Source organism: Nerophis ophidion, linkage group LG06 (assembly GCF_033978795.1).
Source record: "Nerophis ophidion isolate RoL-2023_Sa linkage group LG06, RoL_Noph_v1.0, whole genome shotgun sequence".
NCBI classification, from domain to species: domain Eukaryota; kingdom Metazoa; phylum Chordata; class Actinopteri; order Syngnathiformes; family Syngnathidae; genus Nerophis; species Nerophis ophidion.
The window spans coordinates 21060414-21087526 of record NC_084616.1 but is presented as its reverse complement, the minus strand read 5'-3'; the positions used below and the strand labels follow the sequence as shown (position 1 = coordinate 21087526).

At 39.1% G+C, this 27113-nt stretch overlaps 1 long non-coding RNA gene across 4 annotated transcripts in view; it reads left to right on the top strand.

Annotated features, from left to right (window-relative positions):
- Window positions 1–27113, top strand: part of LOC133553903 (uncharacterized) — a 211532-nt gene that overhangs the window by 51863 nt on the left and 132556 nt on the right. Inside the window, exon 4 of one of the 4 annotated variants that reach the window (XR_009807001.1) lies at window positions 1056–1185. The exons of 2 other annotated variants lie outside the window; for them this stretch is intronic. This is a non-coding gene — a long non-coding RNA (uncharacterized LOC133553903). Of the gene's footprint in view, window positions 1–43; window positions 1186–27113 lie in introns of those variants that run through there. One more of the 4 variants, XR_009807000.1, reaches the window with a different exon arrangement.

Sequence of the window (27113 nt, the reverse complement as noted above, 5' to 3'; positions counted from 1 at the left end):
AGAAGGCCTGGCTCTCAGTCTCCGTTCTAATTTCATCCCAAAGGGGTTTTATCCGGTTCAGGTCAGGACTCTGTGCAGGCCAGTCAAGTCCCTCCACACCAGACTTTGTCATCAATGTCTTTATGGATCTTGCTTTTTCCACTGGTGCACAGTCATGTTGGAAAAGGAAGTTTGGGAGCATGGAATTGTACATACATACACATATAGATACATACACATATAGGTTTTTTTTTTTTCCCAAGATGGCGCTGCTGTAGTGGCTGCTGTAGGCAGGAGCTCTGTGCTCTTGTGTCATCCTTTTGTGTTTCCCTTTTGTTTTCATGTGTTAGTATATTTTTTTGCCTTTTGGTCCGGGACCCTTTGGGACTGTGTGACAAGGGGTGGCACTTTTGACCTCTGTGGTGCTTTTTTTGTGGACTTCTGGATCTGCCTCCTGGGAGCCTTTTGGCCATGGAAACCAGCTGCTGGGTCTCTGCTACACCAGTCTGTTTGGAGGGACTGGAGGAGATGCGGATGAGGGGACAGGACTGCGGAGCTAGCACTGAGCTACTGGGACGGAGAGGCTTCGCGGTGTCTTGACTGGGTGAGCAGGTGTCGGGCACCTCAGTCACCTTGGACGTATCCTCGCTCATCCATGCGGACTGGACACTGGCCGAGAGTGGAGTCGGCTGTCTTGGTTGCTTTGTTGGGTCAGCTCCTGTCTCTGGCCATGCTCCCTCCACCCCAGCAGACGATGGCGTGGAACACCGCAGAGGCCACCACAGTGGATATGTTTCTTTTACTTTTTATTCATAGCTGTATGTAGAAGTGTCTGCTTGTATCTGCTGCTTTAATGTCTTTAATGTCCTCTGTGTTCTTTGATGTTTGATGTTTCCCTCTTACACACATGTAAGAGGGATGTGTACTATGGCTATGAGTTGTTGTTTTTTTCCCTTAGCCTCAGTCTGCACCCCCACTCCAGGGCCTAGGCTAAGACCGATTTTTTAAATTTTATTTTAATCTTCTATTCTTTTCTCCCCACCCCTTGTTTACCTGTATGTTATCTTTTTTGTAAGGGGCGCTGGAAGCCGGCAGACCCGTCGGCGATCCTGTTCTGTCTCCCTGTAATGTTTGTCTGATCTTGAATGGGATTGTGCTGAAAATTGTAATTTTCCTGAAGGAACTCTCCTGACGGAATAAATAAAGTACTATTTAATCTACTATCTAATATACATATAAACATACATAAATACGTAAAATTATGTATGTATTTATGTAAATATATGTATATATGACAATATATTATTATATATTTTAATACATACATACACACATACATACATACATACATACATACACACATAAATATGACTATACATACATATAAACATACATACATACATATAAACATACATACATACACACATACATATAAACATACATACATACATACATACATACATACAAATAAACATGCATACATATAAACATATACACACATACATATAAACATACATTTGTACATGGAAACATACACACATACAAACATGAGCATACATACATATAAACAAACATACATAGATATATAACAATATGACAATACATACATATAAGCATACATACTTACAAACATTAAAACATACAGTATATACATACAAACATCTATACATTCATACATACATACATACTGTACAGGGATAGGTAAGTTGTGAGTTCAAACCCCGGCCGAGTCATACCAAAATTGATTCCCGGGCGCGGCCACCGCTGCTGCTCACTGCTCCCCTCACTTCCCAGGGGGTTATCAAGGGTGATGGGTCAAATGCAGAGAATAATTTCGCCACGCTTGGTGTGTGTGTAACAATCATTGGTACTTTAACTTTCCATACATGCATACATACATATATACATACATATATCGATACTTAAATACATATAAACATACATACATATACACATAAATACACACATATAAAAGACAAATATAAACATACATAAATACCTACATACAAACATACATATGTATAAACATACATACATGTAAACATCCATCCATACATGCAGACATACATACATATAAACATACATACATACATACATACATACATACATACATACATATAAACATACATACACACTTACATACATAAATGCAGACATACGTACATATAAACATACATACATATACACATAAATACATACATATAAAAGACAAATATAAACATACATGAATACATACATACATACATATAAACATACATACATACATACATATATATAAACATATATACATACAGTACATATAAACATACATATAAACATACATACATATAAACAGACATACATCCATACATACATGTAAACATACATACATACATATAAAAGACAAACATAAACATACATACATACAAACATACATGCATATAAACATACATACATACATACATACATACATATAAACATCCATCCATCCATACATACATATAAACATACATACATACATATAAACAGACATACATCCATAAATCCATACATACATATAAACATACATACATACATACATATAAACAGACATACATCCATACACACATATAAACATACATATAAAAGACAAATATAAACATACACAAATACATATATACAAACCTACATACATATAAACATATATACATCCATACACAAATATACACATACATACATGCAGACATACATTCATATAAACATACATACGTACATACTTACATAAGAACTTTACATATACATGCAAACATCTTTCCACACACACACACACACACACACACACACACACACACACACACACACACACACACACACACACACACACACACACACACACACACACACACACACGCACACACACACACACACAGACAGGTCGATGTGGAGTAAATATAGCGCAGACACATTTTGGCACAGTGACCTGCAGAGGAACTTTGCTTGCTGCATCCACGGAGCGTTGTGTTTTCAGGCGTGCCATGAAGTATTCATGAAGTATTCATGAATACTTCATGAAGTATTCTTGGCGCGGTCGGCAGGATATTAGAAAGCACACCTCAGCGGCGCGCTGTCAGTGGTAAACAACTCAGACTGGATTTGTCGTGCATTTGCAGAGCCTTTTCTTGTTGTGTGTTTCCCTTTTGCTGTAGGGCAGAGGTGTCCCAACTTTTCCCAGCAAGGGCCACATGAATAAAAACTGAAGGCTGCGGGGCCCCGTTGATACATTAGCATGCTAACTTTATTAGCCAATTAGCCTCCGAGTAATTTAGCTTTGTATTTGGCACATGCTAACATATCTGTATTAGCTGATTTTGCAGCCGAACACCTCAGAGTCATATAACTTAGTACTTGACACATGCTAATGGTTAGCATGCTAACATTAACATGCCAAAGTTTTGCGGCCAACTTTCCAGTTGAACCCCTAGTAGTCAAATTTTAGCATACTAACATTACCATGCTAACTTATTTGGTGAATTTTGCAACCAAATGCCTACGAGTCATATAAATTGTAGTACGTGGCATGTGATCAGGTTACCCTGCTAACTTTTCTAAGACATTTTCGCAGCTGAATACCTCAGAATCATGTAACTTTGTAATTGACACATGCTAACTGTTAGCATACTAACATCACCATGCTAACTTATTTGGCAAATTTTCCATCCAAACACCTCAAAGTCATATAACTTAGTACTTGATACATGCTAATGGTTAGCATGCTAACGTTAACATGCCAAAGTTTTGCGGCCAACTTTGCAGTTGAACACCTAGTTGTCAAATTTTAGCATACTAACATTACCATGCTAACTTATTTCGTGAATTTTGCAACCAAACGCTTACGAGTCATATAACTTTTTGTAAGCCAATTTTACAGCCGAATGCCTCAGAATCATACAAACCCCGTTTCCATATGAGTTGGGATATTGTGTTGGATGTAAATATAAACGGAATACAATGATTTGCAAATCCTTTTCAACCCATATTCAGTTGAATGGACTACAAAGACAAGATATTTGATGTTAGAACTCATGAACTCTTTTTTTTTTTGCAAATAATCATTCACTTAGAATTTCATGGCTGCAACACGTGTCAAAGTAGTTGGGAAAGGGCATGTTCACCACAGTGTTACATCACCTTCTCTTTTAACAACACTCAATAAACGTTTGGGAACTGAGAAAACTAATTGTTGAAGCTTTGAAAGTGGATTTTTATCCCATTCTTGTTTTATGTAGAGCTTCAGTCGTTCAACAGTCCAGGGTCTCCGCTGTTGTATTTTACGCTTCATAATGCGCCACACATTTTCGATGGGAGACAGGTCTGGACTGTAGGCGGGCCAGGAAAGTACCCGCACTTTTTTTTTCACGAAGCCAGGCTGTTGTAACATGTGCTGAATGTGGCTTGGCATTGTCTTGCTGAAATAAGCAGGGGCGTCCATGAAAAAGACGGCGCTTAGATGGCAACATATGTTGTTCCAAAACCTGTATGTACCTTTCAGCATTAATGGTGCCTTCACAGATGTGTAAGTTACCCATGCCTTGGGCACTATTGCACCCCCATACCATTACAGATGCTGGCTTTCAACTTTGTGTCGATAACAGTCTGGGTGGTTCGCTTCCCCTTTGGTGCGGATGACACGATGTCGAATATTTCCCCCAAAAATTTGAAATGTGGACTCGTCAGACCACAGGACACTTTTCCACTTTGCATCAGTCCATCTTAGATGATCTCGGGCCCAGAGAAGCCGGCGGCATTTCTGGATGTTGTTGATAAATGGCTTTCGCTTTGCATAGTAGAGCTTTAACTTGCACTTACAGATGTAGCGACAAACTGTATTTAGTGACAGTGGTTTTCTGAAGTGTTCCTGAGCCCATGTGGTGATATCCTTTAGAGATTGAAGTCGGTTTTTGATACAGTGCCGTCCGAGGAATCGAAGGTCACGGTCATTCAATGTTGGTTTCCGGCAATGCCGCTTACGTGGAGTGATTTCTCCAGATTCTCTGAACCTTTTGATGATATTATGGACCGTAGATGTTGAAATCCCAAAATTTCTTGCAATTGCACTTTGAGAAATGTTCTTAAACTGTTTGACTATTTGCTCGCACAGTTGTGGACAAAGGGGTGTACCTCGCCCCATCCTTTCTTGTGAAAGACTGAGCATTTTTTGGGAAGCTGTTTTTGTACCCAATCATGGCACCCACCTGTTCCCAATTAGCCTGCACACCCGTGGGATGTTCTGGATAAGAGCATTCCTCAACTTTATCAGTATTTATTGCCACCTTTCCCAACTTCTTTGTTAATCAGTTTGAACATCAAATATGTTGTCTTTGTAGCATATTCAACTGAATATGGGTTGAAAATGATTTGCAAATCATTGTATTCCGTTTATATTTACATGTAACACAATTTCCCAACTCATATGGAAACGGGGTTTGTTTAATTTGGTACTTGACACATGCTAACTGTTAGCATTCTAATGTTACCATGCTTACTTATTTGGCCAATTTTGCAGCCGAACGCCTCAGAATTGTCAGGCTTGCCCCTGACAGTTTGTTTGTGTTTTAGTTTTTCCCGTGTGTGTGTGTGTGTGTAGTATTTCCTGTCTTTGGTGCCTTCCATGCTAAGCTCCTTTTGTTTTCTAGCTCCCATGCTAGCTCTTTTGGTTTTGTTATCCGCCTCGTGCGCGCTTTTTTTTGTACCCCTTTTGTTCTTGTTCTAGTATTTTAATTTAATCATGTTTACCTGCAAAATGCCTGCCTCCTTCCCTGCATCTTGGGGTTCCTCACAAACTAACTCTGACAAGAATCATACAACTCGGTACTTGACACAGGCTAACTGTTAGCATTCTAATGTTACCATGCTTGCTTATTTGGCAAATTTTGCAGCCGAACGCCTCAGGATCATATAACTTGACGGATGGTAGCTCGCTAACTTTTAGTTAGCAAATTTTGCATGGATATGCTTCATTATCATAGAACTAGGGCCCCCCCCCCCCCCCCCCCCCCCCTCCTCCGGGCCACACATTGGACACCCCTGCTTTAGGGGGACATTCTATGTGGTTTGGGGGCGGGGGGTGGGGGGGTACGAGGGTCATGCTCGACTGCACACTTTGACAAATAAGTCCTTTTTCCGTCTTGATCTGAATGCTGTCTGAGAGTTGAGTGTCTTGAGTGCACACACACACACACACACACACACACACACATACACACATACACACACACCCACACACACACACACACAAAGCTCTTTGTGACCCACATTTATTAGATCCAGCCCTGCGGGGCCTCCAGGGAGTCCCAGGGGTGGGGTGCCCCCATCAGGGTGCATCACGGCTGGCTTCTTGATGGTGAACTTGGCGACCCCTGAACCGTGCGGATGGTCCATCTTTGACGGGGTTAGCAGACATCGATACCACAATAGGTTGGACTTGAAGTGGTCTGCTTCTGATGGATCATACTGCCGCTGAGACGAGGACGAATGATAACGTACAGATTCAGTGAAGTCCTACCAGAGCAATCCAACAACCAACTGATATCAAAAACATTACGATGTAACTCTTTGGGCACCTAACCATCCCATTCTGACTCCTGGGGTGACGACTTCATACAGAATCGATTCTCCATTCAAACCGATTGTTGCGATGTATTATTTCGAATAATAATTATAACTTGATGAGGCAATTCCTGAAGGAATTGCGTGTGAATGCTCCAATGCTGAAGTTGAACTAAAATGCTGACAGAATGTAGTATTAATGTAAAAATAGTTTAAATGTTGAAGTGTTTCAGGGTTTTCCCGCAGCACTTTATTGTTAAGGCGGCCGCCTCACAATTTCAGAAGGGTTAAAACCAATAAAAATCAGTTCGCAGTGACTTATTTTATTTTTCGAAGTTTTTTTCAAAATGTTACCCATCATGGAATATCCCGAAAAAAGGCTTTAAAGTGCCTGATTTTCGCTATCTGTAAATCCAGCCGTCCATTTTCCTGTGACGTCACTGCGTGACGCCAATACAAACAAACATGGCAGATAGAACTGAAAGATATAGCAACATTAGCTCGGATTCAGACTCGGATTTCAGCGGTTTAAACGATTCAACAGATTACGCATGTATTGAAACGGATGGTTGGAGTATGGAGGCAGATAGCGAAAACGAAATTGAAAAAGAAACTGAAGCTATTGAGCCATATCACGACGGACAAAGGCAACGCGGACGAATTGTTGAAAAATGCGGGAGTAGTCGACAGGAAAAAAAGGGTTAAAAAAAACAACTGGAATTTCTGAAATTATTTTTGGAATTTTGAAAAATGATAGTTTAAATGTACATGATGAGTTTAATGTGTTGATGTTGGAATGGTTTGAATAGGTTAAAAAATGTGGGAATTGTGCATCTTGGAAAAATGTCCCATTCATTTCAATGGGAATTTCATGGAAATTTGGAAAGTTAGGGAAAAGCGGGATCTAAAAACAAAAATGATTAGGAGCATGAATGAGCTGAATTGGTTGGTGTCGGAATTGTTTAAATCGGTCAAGTAGTAGTAACATGTTAAATTGAGAAATGGTGTTACAGAATTCCTAGAATTTCGGGAAAACTGGGAATTTTTCCATAAAAAAAAAAAATTACTTCGTTTTTTTTGTCCTGATTAAGAGGAATGTTTTGACGGTGGAACGGTTGAAGATTGTTGAAAAATGTGGAAGGAGTAGTCGACAGAAAAAAAGGGTTAAAAAAACAAAACAGGAATTTCTGAAATTATATTTGGAATTTTGAAAAATGAGAGTTTAAATGTACAGGATGAGTGGAATGTGTTGATGTTGGAATGGTTTGAATAGGTTAAAAAATGTGGGAATTGTGCAACTTGGAAAAATGTCCCATTCATTTCAATGGGAATTTCCTGGAACTTTGAGAATTTAGAGAAAAGCAGGATTTAACTGAGCTGAATGAGCTGAATTGGTCAACTATTAGTAACATGTTAAATTGAGAAATGGTATTATGGAATTCCTAGAATTTCAGGAAAACGGTTAATTTTTCCATTTAAAAAAAAAAAAAACGAAACTTTTTTTTGTCCTGATTAAGACGAATATTTTGACAGTGGAAGGGTTGAAGTTTGTTGAAAAATGTGGAAGGAGTAGTCGAAAGAAAAAAAAGGGTGAAAAAAGGGTTAAAAAAAAAAAACCCATTAAAAACGTTAAAACGGCACGCCTGGTTCCTGCGACGTGTAGTAGTGGAACAGATAGGAATCAACTTCCACAAACATATCCTCTTTTTCACATTGCCGAATTTTCGGGACCATAGGGCGCACCAGATTGTAAGGCGCATTGCCGATTAGTGGGTCTATTCAGGTTTTTATTCATACGAAAAACACAGAAAACTTTTAGATGAGCTCGGGCCCAGCAAAGCTGACAGTGTTTCCGGGTGTTGTTGATAAATGGCTTTGGCTTTGCATAGTAGAGTTTTTGTTCGGTTCTGATCAAGGAATTGACCCTAGGATGCAAAGACGGGAGGCCAGGTAGAATTATAACAAAAGAATAATTTAATGAGTCCAAAAGTTCAACAAAAGGCGATGGAGCAGAAGTGCACACCATGAATAAACAACTTTAACAAGTCACACAGTGGTTGGCAGGGGAATTGGCCTGGGCACACTGGAGCACAAAAGGTCCAACACAAAAATCCTCTGAACCTCAGGGAGGCTAGGAAGTAAACACAAAGAGGTGAGGAATTGTAGGAATAAGGAAAAAACACATACGTGGGAGGTACAGGAAACAATAACCGGTGACGAACTTAAATAGTACCAGGTAGCGATTTGTTGCAGGTGTGCCTCACTGGGGACTAATTACTGAAACAAAAACAGACGCCAAAAACAAGGAAAAGGCAGGGAAATGACAAAACACAATAGTTTTAACCCCATCCTTATTTGTGAATGGCTGAGCATTTCATGGAAGCTGCTTTTATACCCAATCATGGAACCCACCTTTTCCCAATTAACCCGTTCACCTGGGGGACGTTCCAAATAAGTGTTTGATGAGCATAACTCAACTTTCTCATTCTTTTTTGCCACTTGTGCCAGCGTTTTTGAAACATGTTGCAGGCATCAAATTCCAAATGAGGTAATCCATCCATCCATCCATTTTCTACCGCTTATTCCCTTTTGGGGTCACGGGGGGTGCTGGCGCCTATCTCAGCTACAATCGTGCGGAAGGCGGGGTACACCCTGGACAAGTCGCCACCTCATCGCAGGGCCAGCACAGATAGACAGACAACATTCACACACTAGGGCCAATTTAGTGTTGCCAATCAACCTATCCCCAGGTGCATGTCTTTGGAAGTGGGAGGAAGGCGGAGTACCCGGAGGGAACCCACGCAGTCACGGGGAGAACATGCAAACTCCACACAGAAAGATCCCGAGCCTGGATTTGAACCCAGGACTGCAGGACCTTCGTATTGTGAGGCAGACGCACTAACCCCTCTGCCACCGTGAAGCCCCAAATGAGGTAATATTTGCAAAAAATTTAAATGTTTTCCGGTTTGAACGTTAAATATCTTGTCTTTGCAGTCTATTCAATTTGAATATAGGTTGAAAATGATTTGCAAATCATTGTATTCTGTTTTTATTTACCATTGACACAACGTGCCATCTTTGCTGATTTTGGGTTTTTTCCATACATGATGACATGTATGCATGTGTTAAAGTGAATGAAGCACCTCGGCGAGACCTGGGACCTTTGTGGGTCTTTTTTATTGCCTTTGAAGATGACAGAATGTTTATTTGAAAGGTTAGCGGGATGAAATGTGACCACAGGAGTTGTAAAGGAATGGATCTCAACATTTGCATTGTTCTTTCTTTGCTAAGTCATTTTGAGCACCAGCTACTGAGTGACTATACAATGGAGTTCACCGGGACCCTTTTGTCCCCCGTTAACTCTCTTTTAGAATGGCTATTTTTCCAATACATTTTAAACCTGTTATTTTGGAACGCTTTCAACCCAATCCAATCCCCTTTATTTATATCGCGCTATGAACATATAAAAACAATAAAAGTAATCAAATAACAAGCATTTAAAATGAAACAAGTAAACAATACAAAAACAACTAATACTAAAAAAAATAAAACAATGAAATAAATCAATAAAATAGAATAAATTAACTAAAGCAAATCAATATAATGGAGTTTTAAGACGAGACTTAAAACATTCATGAGGGCCACTCTGACACGAGGGGCCAGAATCTTCCAACGTTTCGTGCCAACAACAGGGAAGGCCCTGTCTCATTTTAGGCCCCACAAGTTAGAACTGGCCCCTCGGACCTGAACACGTGAGCTGGAGCATGAATTTGGATGAGGTCCCTGATGTACTTTGGGGCCAGTCTATTCAAAGCTTAAAAAACAAACCGTAAAATGTTCAAATCAATTCTAAAACAAACAGGAAGCCATGCAGAGAAGCGAGAATCGGGGTGACGTGCTCTCTTTTTTTGGTTCCCTTTAACATTTACTTATAATCCATCTTCTTCCGCGTATCCGAGGTCGGGTCACGGGGGCAACAGCCTAAGCAGGGAAACCCGGACTTCCCTCTTCCCAGCCACTTCGTCTAGCTCTTCCCAGAGGATCCCGAGGCGTTCCCAGGCCAGCCGGGAGACATAGTCTTCCCAACGTGTCCTGGGTCTTCCCCGTGGCCTCCTACAGGTTGGACGTGCCCTAAACACCTCCCTAGGGAGGCGTTCGGGTGGCATCCTGACCAGATGCCCGAACCACCTCATCTGGCTCCTCTCCATGTGGAGGAGCAGCAGCTTTACTTCGAGTTCCTCCTGGATGACAGAGCTTCTCACCCTATCTCTAAGGGAGAGCCCCGCCACACGGCGGAGGAAACTCATTTTGGCCGCTTGTACCCGTGATCTTATCCTTTCGGATCTTATCCTTAACTTTAAATTTTCCTGAAGGAACTCTCCTGAAGGAATCAATAAAGTACTATCTATCGTTCGATCGGTCGGTCTGTCGGTGTGTCGGTGTGTCGGTGTGTCGGTGTGTCGGTCTTTCGGTCTTTCGGTCTGTCGGTCGGTCTGTCGGTCTGTCGGTCTGTCGGTCCGTCTGTCCGTCTGTCCGTCTGTCCGTCTGTCCGTCTGTCCGCCTGTCGGCCTGTCGGTCTGTCCGTCTGTCTAAGAGTCGTGCCGCAGATTTCCGGTCTAATTGTAAGCGTGAAAGTGCATTTAGACTTATTCCAGTAGTCCAGACGCGATGAGATAAAAACCTGCATGATCTGTTCAAAGTGTTAAAAAGATACAAAAAAATTAGTTTTTAATAAAAGCAGGAGGTGATAACAACAGTGTTGATTTATTTGTCAAATTTAAAACCATGCTCTATAATGACTCCATGGCTGGTCGGCTGTGGGTCGTACAGAGTTCTTAAGAAAGTCCAAGTCCAAGCAGAGAATCACTGTTGCCCTGCAGCACAACATCAGTTTTTTCCAAACAGTAAAATGTTAAAATCTTTTCTAAAACGAACGGGAAGCCAATGCAGAGAAGCGGGAATCGGGGTGACGTGCTCTTTTTTTTTGGTTCCTGTTAAATTTTTCTTATAATTTATCTTTTAATTTTCTTGAAGGAACTCTCCTGAAAGAATCAATAAAGTACTATAAATCTAACAATCTATCTATCTGTCGGTCGGTCGGTCGGTCGGTTGGTCGGTCTGTCTGTCTAAAAGTCGTGCCGCAGATTTCGGGACTAATTGTTAGCGTGACAGTGCATTTGGACTTAATCCAGTGTAAAGTGGATTCCAGTAGTCCAGACGCGATGAGATAAAAACCTGCAATACCTGTTCAAATAGTTAAAAAGATACAAAATATTTAGTCTTTAATATAAGCAGAAGGTGATGACAACGGCGTTGATTTGTTTGTCAAATTTAATACCATGGTCCATAATGACTCCAAGACTGGTCGGCTGTGGGACGTACAGAGTTCTTAAGAAAGTCCAAGTCCAAGCAGAGGATCACTGTTGCCCAGCAGCACATCAGTTTTTCCTTGTTTAGCTTTAAAAAAAACTGCACCAACCAGACCTTGACGTCATTAAAGCACTCAAATAGGGGTCACAGGGGGTTACGGTTATTTTTAGAAATTGGCAAATATATTTGGCAGTCATCTGCATAAAAATGACAAAAGATGCCATGCTTTCTGAATACTGCACTAAGGGGAATGACATAAAGTGCAAACAGGATGAGCTCAAGAACTCATCCCTGGTGGACTCCACAGTGGATGAAATAGAGTACCCCAATCTTACACAGAAGCTTCTCCCTGACAGGTTGGCTTTGTCTATAAACCAACTAATGAATCTAAGCATTTCTCTTTGGATTATCTATCCATCCATCCATTTCTTCCGCTTATCTGAGGTTGGCTCATGGGGACAGCAGCCTTAGCAGAGAAGCCCAAACTTGGTCCAGATGGTCCCGGAGGATCCCGGTGTGTTCCCAGGCCAGCCGGGAGACATATTCTTCCTAATTTATCCTGGGTCTTCCCGTGCCCTCCGACTAGTCGGACGTGCCCTAAACACCTCTCTAGGAAAGCGTTAGGGTAGCATCCTGATCAGATGCCTAAACCACCTCATCTGGCTCCTCTTGATGTGGATGTGATGCTTTACTTTTAGCCCCGCTACCCGGTGGAGGAAACTCATTTCGGCCACTTGTACCCGTGATTTCTTCCTTTCGGTCATAACCCAAAGCTCATTTCCATAGGTGAGGATAGGAAAGTAGGTTGAACAGTAAATTAAGAGCTTTGCCTTCCGGCTCAGCTGCTTCTTCACCACAACAGATCGATACAGCGTCATGCATTACGGAAGACGCTTTACCGATCCGCCTGTGCCTGTCAAGCTCACGATCCACTCTTCCCTCACTCGTGAACAAAATTTCGAGGTACTTGAATTCCTCCATTTGGGGCAGGATCTCTTCCCCACTCCACCATTTTCGGGGCGAGAACCACGGGCTCGGACTTGAAGGTGCTGATTCTCATCCCAGTCGCTTCACACTCGGCTGCGAACCGATCCAGTGAGAGCTGAAGATCCTGGCAAGATGAAGCCATAAGGACCACATCCTGCAGCCTCCAAACCGGATCACTTCAACACCCTGACTGGCCCTAGAATTCTGTCTGTAAAAGTTATGAACAGAATCCGTGACAAAGGGCAGCCTTGGCTGAATGCAACCCTCACTGGAAACAGGTCCAGGCTCTGACACTGATCATACAGGGAGCGGACCGCCACAATCAGACAGTCCGATACCCCTTACTCTCTGAGCACTCGCCACAGGACTTTCCGGGGGACACGGTCGAATGCCTTCTCAAAGACCACAAAGCACATGTAGACTGGTTGGGCAAACTCCCATGCACCCTCAAGGACCCTGCCGATAGTATAGAGCTGGTCCACGGTTGGAATACGTGCAAATCATATTAGGTGTGTAGTTTGACCCCTCGGCCACTAGATGCCGCAAGGGTACCGTAGAGTACCACCTATTCATATTAGTTGCTCTGAATCTGAAAAACAACTTAAATGTAATAAAGATCACGTTGGTGAGTTGGTAGTGACTTAGGATGGATAGATCTGAAGTTGATCTCGAGATTTAAGCTTTGAAAGTAAAACAAATATTCTATGCTTTTAAGACTTTTATGGCTGAAACTCTTTGGGGAGCGCTAGCGCTCACCACATTTGGGGGTTTAAAACAAGCACACAAAGTTGACTTGTGCGGCAACAGAGATCTTCCTGTGACCAACTTCCCGAGCAAAGTGAAGAATGGACACTTTGACACCGACGCTTTTGTGTGCGTCCTTCCTTTCTCCGGCCAGGTGGGCAAAGTTTTGGGTCGTAACTCTCATGAACGGGACGGCTTTGAAAGCACGGCGACTGGCGAGGAAGCGAGCGGAGGAGACAGTGGCGGTCTTCAGCCCTCATGAATAATTCTGCTTGCCACAGTTGTTGTTGCGGTCGCTGTCTGCGAGACACACCACTCTTCACACTTCACTCTCTTCCGCGCTCGCTTTCATTCCGCAGGAAGCGGCGGGACGGGAGCATCCGGCATAATGGCCTGTTTGTCAACTGGCGCTGTTTTTTTAGTGAGGAGGAGGAGGCCAGGCAGCAAAGTCACAACAATGTTTAGCTTAACTTGCTAACAAACTGTTCTTTATCACATGTCCTTAATCCTCAACGGTGGAGTTTCCCAACATACCGCATTAAAGGCCTACAGAAACCCACTACAACCGACCACGCAGTCTGATAGTTTATATATCAATGATGAAATATTGACATTGCAACACATGCCAATACGGCTTTTTTAGTTCACTAAATTACAATTTTAAATTTCCTGCCGAGTTTCTTTTTGAAAACGTCGAGGAATGATGACGCGTGTTTGTGACGTCTCGGGTTGTAGCGGACATAGTAGCCCAGCACCACACACGGCTAAAAGTCGTCTCTTTTCATCGCATAATTACACAGTGATTTGGACATCTGTGTTGCTGAATATTTTGCAATTAGTTCAATTAATAATGGAGACTATAAAGAATAATGCTGTTGGTGGAAAGTGGTGAATTGCAGCTGCCTTTAACACAGAGCGGTCAAGCGAACATGTTTCACTACGTCGACCAGCAAGTTTTTGGATGGGAACATTGTGATATTAAGTCGACTCTTACCGGAGACTTCAGTGGATTATGCAACCTCACCCTGCAGCTCAAAAAGGCAAGCTGTGCTCTTGGCTCCTCCGTTGGCTTCTCTGAGAGACACTGGCGTTCACCGCAGCCCTCCGACTTTCAGGTACGACTTTACAATCTCACTAAAACACTATTAAAACAATAAGCAGATAAGGGATCTTCCAGAATCATCCTAGTAAATGTGATTAATTACATCTGAAACGGTCCCACTGCCGCCACCTGGATCCGTCGCCTTTTCTTTTTATTTTTTTATTTTTATTTTTTTTGTGCTTCACTCTAACTTTCCTCATCCACAAATCTTTCATCCTCGCTCAAATTAATGGGGGAATTGTCGCGTTCTCGTTCCGAATAGCTCTTGCTGATGGAGGCTATGATTATAAACCATGTGAGGATGTGAGGAGCCCTACAACCCGTGAGGTCACGCGCACACCGTCTGCTACTTCCGGTAAAGGCAGGCTTTTTTATTAGCGACCAAAAGTTGCGAACTTTATCGTCGATGTTCTCTACTAAATCCTTTCAGCAAAAATATGGCAATATCGCAAAATGATCAAGTATGACACATAGAATGGACCTGCTATCCCCGTTTAAAAAGAAAATCTCATTTCAGTAGGCCTTTAACTGTAGGTGTGTCAAAGAAAAATATTTTTCGAATAATCGCGATTCTTATCGCTATTCAATTAAAAAAAAATAGATTTGTGGCCGCCATCAGCTTGTAACAGTGAATAATGTATGAATTTGCCTGTGGATTTCATTATTAATTATACAAATTGTTTTAAGTAGACTGTTGATTTTACAGTAAAAACTTTACATTTACAAAATTTTACGGTAAATGGAAAAAACAGTACCATTGTTTTTTTGGGGGGGGGGGGGGGGGGGTTTACGGAAAAAGATCGCAGCTTAATTGCTGGAATTTGTGTGTTAAGTTTGCATAGTTTGTTACAACATTATATTGTTAATGGATAAACAGTACAAGTTCGTTTTTTTTCTCTGGCCACTTAACTGACAGTTTTTCTACCGTAAAAAAACAAGTACCATTTTTCAGTTACAGTAATACACCATTAAAAACAACAACCGTACATTTTACAGTTAAAAACTGCCAGCTCGGTCAACAGAATTTTTACGCGAAAAAGAGTTGTAGTTTTTTTCCCATCTACAATAATATACTGTAAAGAACAACGCAAAAATTATTGGCATTTTTAATAATATGATGGGTAGTTTGCTGTAAAGTTAAGTTTTTTTGTTTATTTCTATTTAGACAAAAACATGTGTGGAAAGTATGATAAAATAATGGAATTGACTATTTGCTCACGCAGTTGTGGACAAAGAGGCCTACCTCGCCCCATCCTTTCTTGTGAAAGACTGAGCAATTTTTGGGAAGCTGTTTTTATACCCAATCCTGGCAACCACCTGTTCTCAATTAGCCTGCACACCTGTGGGATGTTCCAAATAAGTGTTTAATGAGCATTCCTCAACTTTATCAGTATTTATTGCCACCTTTCCCAACTTATTTGTCACGTGTTGCTGGCATTAAATTCTAAAGTTAATGATTATTTGCAAAAAAAATTTTTTTATCAGTTTGAACATGAAATATGTTGTTTGTAGCATATTCAACTGAATATGAGTTGAAAATGATTTGCAAATCATTGTATTCCGTTTATTTTTACAACTAACACAATTTCCCAACTCATATGGAAACGGGGTTTGTATATATAATGTATATATATATATATATATATATATATATATATATATATATATATATATATATATATATATATATGTATGTGTGTGTGTGTGTGTGTGCGTTTGTTTTGTCCCCTTTTTGACAAACCCCAGTTTTTTATTGCAAAAAGTTGTAATTGGAGCTTCGAATAGGTCAATAATTCACAACAACAATGATTTTGCTTCATTATTATTTTTTGAGCAATGTCGGTTTCATAATTTCTCAATGCAGTCCGCTGGAAATGACTGAGAACGCCGCTCTATGTAGCAACTGACGCCGTGGTCAAAGTCGGACTTTCCACAAAACGCATTTTACGATGTTTAACACTCTGGTGGATAGTACACTCCCCAACCCCCTCTCCCCGATTCGTCACGTTTCATGTGTCAGGTGAACTGTGAGGAATGAGTCCCTTTCTCACTGTAAAATAAATACATTTTTAAATTTTTATTTTTATAAATGTTTTAACTGTGTTTCATAAATAGTATTGTGATTTTTTTTTAATTACAATTTTTAATATTTTACCTTTTGATTTGCGCTATTTGTGTTGGATCCGCTTTGGACTGGACTCTCGCGACTGTGTTGGATCCATAATGGATTGATCTTTCACAGTAGCATGTTCTCATAGTCATCATTGTCACCGACGTCCCACTGGGTCATTATTGTCACCGATGTCCCACTGGGTGTGAGTTTTCCTTGCCCTTATGTGGGCCTACCGAGGATGTCGTAGTGGTTTGTGCAGCCCTTTGAGACACTAGTGATTTAGGGCTATATAAGTAAACATTGATTGATGATTGATTGGTAAGGGTTTTAACTGTGTTTTATACATAGTATTGTGATTTTTTTTACCATTTCTAATCTTTTACCTTTTGTTTTGCTTCATTTATATGGGTTTTATTTGAGTTTTATATAAAGTATTGTGATTTTTTTTAACTACTTTTAATCTTTTACCTTTTGTTTTGCGCTATTTATATGGATTTTAACTGTGTTTTATATATAGTATTGTGATTTTTTTTTACTATTTTTAATCTTTTACCTTTTGTTTTGCACTATTTATATGAGTTTTAACTGTGTTTTATATATATTATTGTGATTTTTTTATTACTATTTTTAATATTTTACTATTTGATTTGCGCTATTTATAAGGGTTTTAACTGTGTTTTATACATAGTATTGTGATTTTTTTTAACTATTTTTAATCTTTTACCTTTTGTTTTGCTTCATTTATATGGGTTTCATTTGAGTTTTATATAAAGTATTGTGATTTTTTTTATACTATTTTTAATCTTTTACCATTTGTTTTGCACTATTTATATGGATTTAACTGTGTTTTATATATAGTATTGGGATTTTTTTTTACTATTTTTAATCTTTTACCTTTTGTTTTGCACTGTTTATATGAGTTTTAACTATGTTTTATATATAGTATTGTGATTTTTTTTATTACTATTTTTAATATTTTACCTTTTGATTTGCGCTATTTATAGGGGTTTTAACTGTGTTTTATACATAGTATTGTGATTTTTTTTTAACAATTTTTAATCTTTTACCTTTTGTTATATGGGTTTTATTTGTGTTTTATACAAAGTATTGTGATTTTTTTTTTTTTACTATTTTTAATCTTTTACCTTTTGTTTTGCGCTGTTTATATGGGTTTTAACTATTTTATTTATAGTATTGCTATTTTTTTTACTATTTTTAATCTTTTACCTTTTGTTTTGCACTATTTAAATGGGTTTTAACTGTGTTTTATTCACAGTGTTCTTTGCTTTTTGTGATTATCATTATGGGTAATATTTGACCTTTCTGTTAGTCGTCTGTTGTAGAAATGTGCTATAAAAATACAACTACTGTGACCTTGACCTTTACCTTGAAATGTGCTGCTCGACCTTTAAAACACGATCTGCTGCCCACACTTGGTCTTAAGCCTTTTCCATGTCCAGAGATCATGTAGACCACGGGCAAACTCTCACGCAGTACCCGGGCCAGGGTGAAAAGCGGCTCGGTGTTGCGCGTTCTGATCCTGAACCTGCGTTCCTCTTTCTCGGCTCCATCAAGGCCCCTCCCTCTGGCCCACCCTCCCTGCATCCTCCCCCCTCGCCGCCCACCCCCATTCTTCCAGGCAGCCTTATCTTCTCCATCTTTCCGCGCACTTTGCCTCGCATCCGCGGCTGTTTCCCATAACTCTGTTTTACGTCCCCCCCTTCCCCCGTCCTCTTCTTCCATTTCCCCGCTGGACTCTTACAGTAAAGCGCCCGCTGTCATTTAAATGCAGGGCCTTCTTTCAAATAGACGAGGTGGAGGACGGTCTTTGAACGCATCCATTAGCCGCATCTGTCATTTCCTGTTATCTTGGAGTACACAGAATGTGTGTACATGTGTGTACTGGGGAGCAGTACTACTGCGTAACATGACCTTGACCACCTCTTCTGACTGACCACACACACTTTGAGATGGGTGTGTGTGTGTGTGTGTGTTCTGGCAATGCTGACAAAGTGGGGACATCGCTCTGTTTACACACCTTTAGGGGATCTCTGACGGTATGGGGACCAACAAACAGGTCCTCTAAAGGGAAACCTATTTAAATGATAGTCAGAACCATTCTGAAGATGCCTAAGGGACAATTTCCGCTTTTGTCACCTGATTTGAACCATTCTAACATCCACACATGCATCTTACCTTGGAAAATCAAACTATAATTTTCTAAGTTCATAAAAATTTCCAGGAATTCCCGATTTTTTTTGTCATTTTTTCCCATTGAAAATGAATGGGCCACTTTTCGAACTTGCACAATTCCCCCTTTTCTCACCCGATTTGAACTGTTTCAACATCCACGCACTCGTCTTACCTTGGACAATCAAACTAACATTTTCTAAGTTAACAAAAATTCCAGGAATTTCCAGAATTCACGGTTTTCTGGGACATTTCCACCAGTGAAAATAAATGGGCCATTATTCGAAGTTGCACAATTCCCACTTTTCTCATCCAATTTGAACCGTTCCACCATCCACACATTCATCTCACCCTAGACAATGAAAATACCATTTTTTAAGCTAAAACAATTCCAGGAATTCCCAGTTTTCTGGTACATTTTTCACACTGAAAATTAATGGGCCGTTTTTCAAACATGCATAATTCCCACTTTTTTTTACCTGATTTGAACCGTTCCACCATCCACACACTCGTTTCACCTTGGACAATCAAACTAACATTTTCTAAGTTAACAAAAATTCCAGGAATTTCCAGAATTCACGGTTTTCTGGGACATTTTCACCAGTGAAAATAAATGGGCCATTATTCGAAGTTGCACAATTCCCACTTTTCTCACCCAATTTGAACCGTTCCACCATCCACACATTCATCTCACCTTAGACAATGAAAACACCATTTTTTAAGTAAAAAAAATTCTAGGAATTCCTGATTTTCTGGTACATCTTTTACACAAAAAATTAATGGGACATTTTTCAAACTTGCACAATTCCCACTTTTTTACCCGATTTGAAGCGTTCCACCATCCACACATTAATCTCATCTTTGAAAATCAAACTACCATTTTTAGGTTAAAACATTTTCGAGGATTTCCCGGTTTTCTGAGACATGTTTCCCATTGAAAATGAATGGGACATTTTTCTAACTTGCGCAATTCCCGTTTTTCTCACCCAATTTGAACCGTTCCACTATTCACACATTCATCTCACCTTAGAAAATCAAACTACCATTTTCTAAATTTAAAAACATTTCCAGGATTTCTGGGTTTTCTGCGACATGTTTCACACTGGAAATTAATGGGCCATTATTCGAACTTGAACAATTCCCACATTTCTCACCTGATTTTAACCGTTCCAACATCCACACACTCGTCTCACCTTGGATAATCAAACTACCACTTTCTAAGTTAACAAAAATGCCAGGAATTTTCAGAATTCCCAGTTTTTTGAGACTTTTTCACCAGTGAAAATCAATGGACCATTTTACGAATTTGCACAATTCCCACTTTTCTCACCCGATTTGAACCGTTCCACCATCCACACAGTCATCTCACCTTAGACAATGAAAATACAATTTTTTAAGTTAAAAAAAAATTCTAGGAATTCCCGGTTTTCTGGTACATTTTTCACACTGAAAATTAATGGGCCGTTTTTCTAACATGCACAATTCCCACTTTTCTTACCTGATTTGAGCTGTTCCAACATCCACACACTGGTCTCACCTTTGAAAATCAAACTACCATTTTCTAAGTTATCAAAAATTCCAGGAATTCCCAGAATTTACGGTTTTCTGGGACATTTTCACAAGTGAAAATAAATGAGCCATTATTCGAACTTGCACAATTCCCAGTTTTCTCACCCAATTTGAACCGTTCCACCATCCACACATTCATCTCACCTTAGACAATGAAAACACAATTTTTTTAAGTGAAAAAAATTCTAGGAATTCCCGGTTTTTCTAGGACATCTTTTACACTAGAAATTAATGGGCCATTTTTCGAACTTGCACAATCCCCACTTTTCTCACCCGATTTGAAGCGTTCCACCATCCACACATTAATCTCACCTTAGAAAATCAAACTACCATTTTTAGTTAAGAATTTTTTCTCGGATTTCCCAGTTTTCTGAGACATGTTTCCCATTGAAAATGAAAGGGACATTTTTCTAACTTGCGCAATTCCCGTTTTTCTCACACAATTTGAACCGTTCCACTATTAACACATTCATCTCACCTTAGAAAATCAAACTACCATTTTCTAAGTTTAAAAATAATTCCAGGAATTTCAGGTTTTCTGCAGCATTTTTCACACTGAAAATTAATGGGCCATTTTTCGAACTTGAATAATTCCCACATTTCTCACCTGATTTTAACCGTTCCAACATCTACACACTCGTCTCACCTTGGATAATCAAACTACCATTTTCTAAGTTAACAAACATTCCAGGAATTCCCAGAATTCACAGTTTTCTGGGACTTTTTCACCAGTGAAAATCAATGGGCCATTTTTTGAATTTGCACAATTCCCTCTTTTCTCACCCGATTCAAACCGTTCCACCATCCACAGATTCATCTCACCTTAGACAATGAAAACACCATTTTTTAAGTTGAAAAAATTCTAGGAATTCCCGGTTTTCTGGTACATTTTTCACACTGAAAATTAATGGGCCATTTTTCAAACTTCCACAATTCCCACTTTTTTTTTTTACCTGATTTGAACCGTTCCACCATCCACACACTCGTCTCACCTTGGAAAATCAAACTACCATTTTCTAATTTAACAAAAACTCAAGGAATTCACAGAATTCACAGTTTTCTGGGACATTTTCACCAGTGAAAATCAATGGGCCATTATTGGAATTTGCACAATTCCCACTTTTCTCATCCAGTTTGAACCGTTCCACCATCCACACATTCATCTCACCTCAGACAATGAAAATACAATTTTTTGAGTGAAAACATTTCTACGAATTCCCGGTTTTCTGGTACATCTTTTACACTAAAAATTAATGGGACATTTTTCGAACTTGCCTAATTCCAATTTTTCTCACTCGATTTCAACCGTTCCACCATCCACACAGTCATCTCACCTCGGAAAATCAAACTACCATTTTCTAAGTTAACAAAAATGCCAGGAATTCCCAGAATTCACAGTTTTCCGGGACTTTTTCACCAGTGAAAATCAATGGGCCATTTTTCGAATTTGCACAATTCCCACTTTTCTCACCAGATTTGAACCGTTCCACCATCCACACACTCATGTCACCTTGAACAATTAAACTACCATTTTTAGGTTTAAAAACATTTCCAGGGTTTCTGGGTTTTGGGAGAAATGCTTTCCATTGAAAATGAAAGGGCCACTTTTCGAACTTGCACAATTCACACTTTTCTCACCCGATTTGAAGTGTTCCACTATTCACATATTCATCTCACCTTAAACAATCAAACTACCATTTTTTTATGTTTATAAAATTCCAGGAATTCCTGGTTTTGTTTGGTACATTTTTCACACTTAAAATTAATGAGCCATTTTACGAACTTAAACATTTTCCATTTTTATTACCTGATATGAACTGTTCCACAATCCACACACTCGTCTCACCTTGGACAATCAAAATACCATTTTCTAAGTTTAAAAAATTCCAGGAATTCCCGGTTTTCTGGTACATTTTTCACTCTGAAAATTAATGGGCCATTTTTGGAACTTGCACATTTTCCATATTTATTACTTGATTTGAACTGTTTCCCCATCCACACACTCATCTCACCTTGGACAATCAAACTACCATTTGTAGGTTAAAACATTTCCAGGATTTTCTGGTTTTCGGACACATGTTTTCCATTGAAAAGGAATGGGCCATTTTTCGATCTTGCACAATTCTCACTTTTCTCACTCGAATTGAACTGTTCCACCATCCACACATTCAAGTCACCTTAGAGAATCAAACTACCACTTTTTAAGCTAAAAAAATTCCAGGAATTCCTGGTTTTGTGGTACATTTTTCACACTAAAAAGTAATGGGCTGTTTTTCTAACTTGCACAATTCCAACTTTTCCTACCTGATCTGAGCTGTTCCAACATCCACACACTGGTCTCACCTTTGAAAATCAAACTAACATTTTCTAAGTAAACCAAAATTCCATGAAATTCCCAAAATTCATGGTTTTCTGGGACATTTTCACCAGTGAAAATAAATGGGCCATTTTTCGAATTTGCACAATTCCCACTTTTCTCACCCGATTTGCACCGTTCCACCATCCACACATTCATTTCACCTTAGAAAATATAACTACAAAATGTTTAAGTTAAAAAATTCCAGGAATTCTCGGTTTTCTGGTACATTTTTCACACTGAAAATTAATGGACCATTTTTTGAACTTGCACAATTCCCACTTTTCTCACCCGATTTGAACCGTTCCACCATCAACACACTCATGTCACCTTGAACAATCAAACTACCATTTTTAGGTTAAAAACATTTCCAGGATTTCCTGGTTTTCAGAGTTATGTTCCCATTGAAATAGAATGGGCCATTTTTCGAACTCGCACAATTCCCAGTTAGTTTTTTTAACCAATTTTAAGCATTACACCATCCACACACTCATCTCTCCTTGAACAATCAAACTACTATTTTTTTGGATTCAAAACAATTCCAGGAATTCCCGGTTTTCTGAGATATTTTTCCCATTCAAAATGAATGGGCCATTTTTCGAACTTGCACAATTCCCACTTTTCTCACCCGATTTGAACCGTTCCACCATCCACACATTCATCTCACCTTAGAAAATTTAACTACAAAATTTTTAAGTAAAAAAATTCCAGGAATTTCCGGTTTTCTGGGACATTTTCACCAGTGAAAATAAATGGGCCATCATTCGAGTTTTCACAATTTCCATTTTTCTCACCCGATTTGAATGGTTCCACCACCCACACATTCATCTCACCTTAGACAATCAAACTATCATTTTTAAGTTTAAAAAAATTCCAGGAATTCCCGGTTTTGTGGTACATTTTTCACACTGAGAATTAATGGGCCATTTTTCGAACTTGCACAATTCCCACTTTTCTCACCCGATTTGAACCGTTCCACCATCCACACATTCATCTCACCTTAGAAACTCTAATGACAAAATTTTTAAGTAAAAAAATTCCAGAAATTCCCGGTTTTCTGGGACATTTTCACCAGTGAAAATAAATGGGCCATCATTCGAGTTTTCACAATTTCCACTATTCTCACCTGATTTGAACCGTTCTAACATCCATATACTCATATCACCTTGAACAATCAAACTACCATTTTCTAATTTCATAAAAACATTCCAAGAAGTCCCTGTTTTCTGGGACATTTTTCCCACTAAAAATGAGTGGGCCATTTTTCGAACTTGCACAATTCCCACTTTTCTCACCCAATTTGAACCGTTCCACCATCCACACACTTGTCTTACCTTGGACAATCAAACTACCATTGTTTTAAGTTCATAAAAAAATCGAGGAATTCACGGTTTTCCGAAACATTTTTCCCGTTGAAAATGAGTGGGCCATTTTTCAAACTTGAACAATTACTCCTTTTCTCACCCTAACTCTTAAATATTTGCACCTTGCTCGCTGACAACAAGCTATCCATACACTTAGGTAAAACGGAATCCATCCTACTTGGGTCCCATATCAACCTTAAGAAAGTCAGTGACTTCACTATAAAAGTGGGTGATATTGTTATCACCAGGAAAGATGAGATCACCTTCCTAGGTTCCATTCTAGAGGCTAATCTTTCCTGTGATAAAATGGCAACCAAGGTAATCAAAAAGGTCAACTAAAGAACGAGATTCTTGTACAGAATCTCCTCTCTATTCAACAAAAGCACCTTGAAGATTCTAGCGAGAACTCTCATTCAACCCTTTTTCAATAACGCTTGCACCTCCAAAACCCTTAAATCTAGACTCCAAACATCCCAGAACAAGCTAGTCCAGTTACTTTTAGACCTCCACCGCAGATCACCCCTCATTCCAACCCACTTCTCCAAAGTGGGCTGGCTCAGGGTATAGGAAAGAGTAAAACAACTTGCACTGAGCCTAGTCTATAAAATCCGCTACACCTCCCTGATACCGAAGTACATGTCAAACTACTTCTTTAACGTAAATGACCGCCATAACCACAACACCAGGGGGAGCTCCACAAACCATGTTAAACCCAGATTCTGATCTAACAAAGGTCTTAACTCATTCTCTCTCTATGCCACATCAATGTGGAATGCACTCCCAACAGGTATAAAAGTAAGTGCATCTCTATATTCCTTCAAAACCGCTCTAAAACAACACCTCCAAGCAACTTCAACCCTTTACTAATACCCTCCTCCATTCACATCCCATCTCCCCGGATTGTAAATAAACTAATGTCCATCCCATCCATTTGCTACCGCTTATTCCCTTTCGGGGTCGCGGGGGGCGCTGGCGCCTATCTCAGCTACAATCGGGCGGAAGGCAGGGTACACCCTGGACAAGTCGCCACCTCATCGCAGGGCCAACACAGATAAACTAATGTAAATAATCAAATGTATTTCTAATGTTTATACTTGTTCTTATGCTATCTGAACTCACTATGTTCTCTGCTGGCTGTACATATCCTACTAAGTAAGACCTACACTGTTTCAATGTCCATTTCTCCGTTGATGCAATTGTTGATGACTGAAGTACTGACATCAACCAAAGCTCCACATCCCACCCCCCAGATCGTAAATAATGTAAATAATTCAATGTATATACTATGATGATTAACTTGTGTGATGACTGTATTATGTTGATAGTATATATTTGTACCATGAATTGATTAACGTGGACCCAGACTTAAACAAGTTGAAAAACTTATTCGGGTGTTACCATTTAGTGGTCAATTGTACGGAATATGTACTGAACTGTGCAATCTACTAATAAAAGTTTCAATTAATCAAAAAACCTGATTTGACCTGTTCCACCATCCACATATTTATCTCACCTTGGGCAATTAAATTACCATTTTCCAAGTTGCAAAAATGTCCTGGAATTCACACATTCTTCTCACCTTGGACAATCAAATGACCATTTCCTGAGTTCCCAAAAAATCCGGGAATTGCCAGAATTCACATTTTTCCGGGACATTTTTCCCACTGGACATAAATGGGCAATTTTTGAACTTACACAATTTCCACTTCTGTCGCCTGATTTCAACCGTTGAAAAAAATTCCAGGATTTCCCAGATTTCCAAAAACCCTATTTTCACTTCTTCTTGGAAAGTTTCCACAGTCCATGTTTTTCAAATGTTTTTTTGACCATTCCGCCTTCAAAACGTTCCTCTTGTTCGGAACAACAAATAAATGTTCCTATATTTTACCCGTACAAAATCCCGGTTTTCCTCAAAATTCCAGGAATTCTGAAATACCAATTCAAATTCAAACTGTTGATACGTCAACATTTTACAACTGATCCCAGAAATTCGAACGCCAACCCATTTATATACTCTAGGACAGGGGTCACCAACCTTTTTGAAACCAAGAGCTACTTCTTGAGTACTGATTAATGCGAAGGGCTACCAGTTTGATACACACTTAAATAAATTGCCAGAAATAGCCAATTTGCTCAATTTACCTTTAATAAATAAATCTATATACATATAAAAAAAAAGGGTATTTCTGTCTGTCATTCCGTCGTACATTTTTTTTCCTTTTACGCAAGGTTTTTTGTAGAGAATAAATGATGAAAAAAACACTTAATTGAACGGTTTAAAAGAGGAAAAAACACTAAAAAAAGAAAATTAAATTTTGAAACAATTTATCTTCCATTTCAACTTTAAAATTCAAAATTCAACTGAAAAAATGAAGAGAAAAACTAGCTAATTCGAATCTTTTTTAAAAAAATTAAAAAAGAATTTACGGAACATCATTAGTATTTTTTCCTAAATAAGATACATTTTAGATTTTTGATGACATGTTTTAAATAGGTTGAAATCCAATCTGCACTTTGTTAGAATATATAACAATATATATAGACATACATATGTGTATATATACATATAAAGATACATATATATACACACACACACATCTATATATATATATATATATACACATACATATATATATTGCCAGAAATAGCCAATTTGCTCAATTTACCTTTATTAAATAAATCTATATATATTAAAAAAATGGGTATTTCTGTCTGTCATTCCGTCGTACATTTTTTTTCCTTTTATTGAAGATTTTTTTGTAGAGAATAAATGAT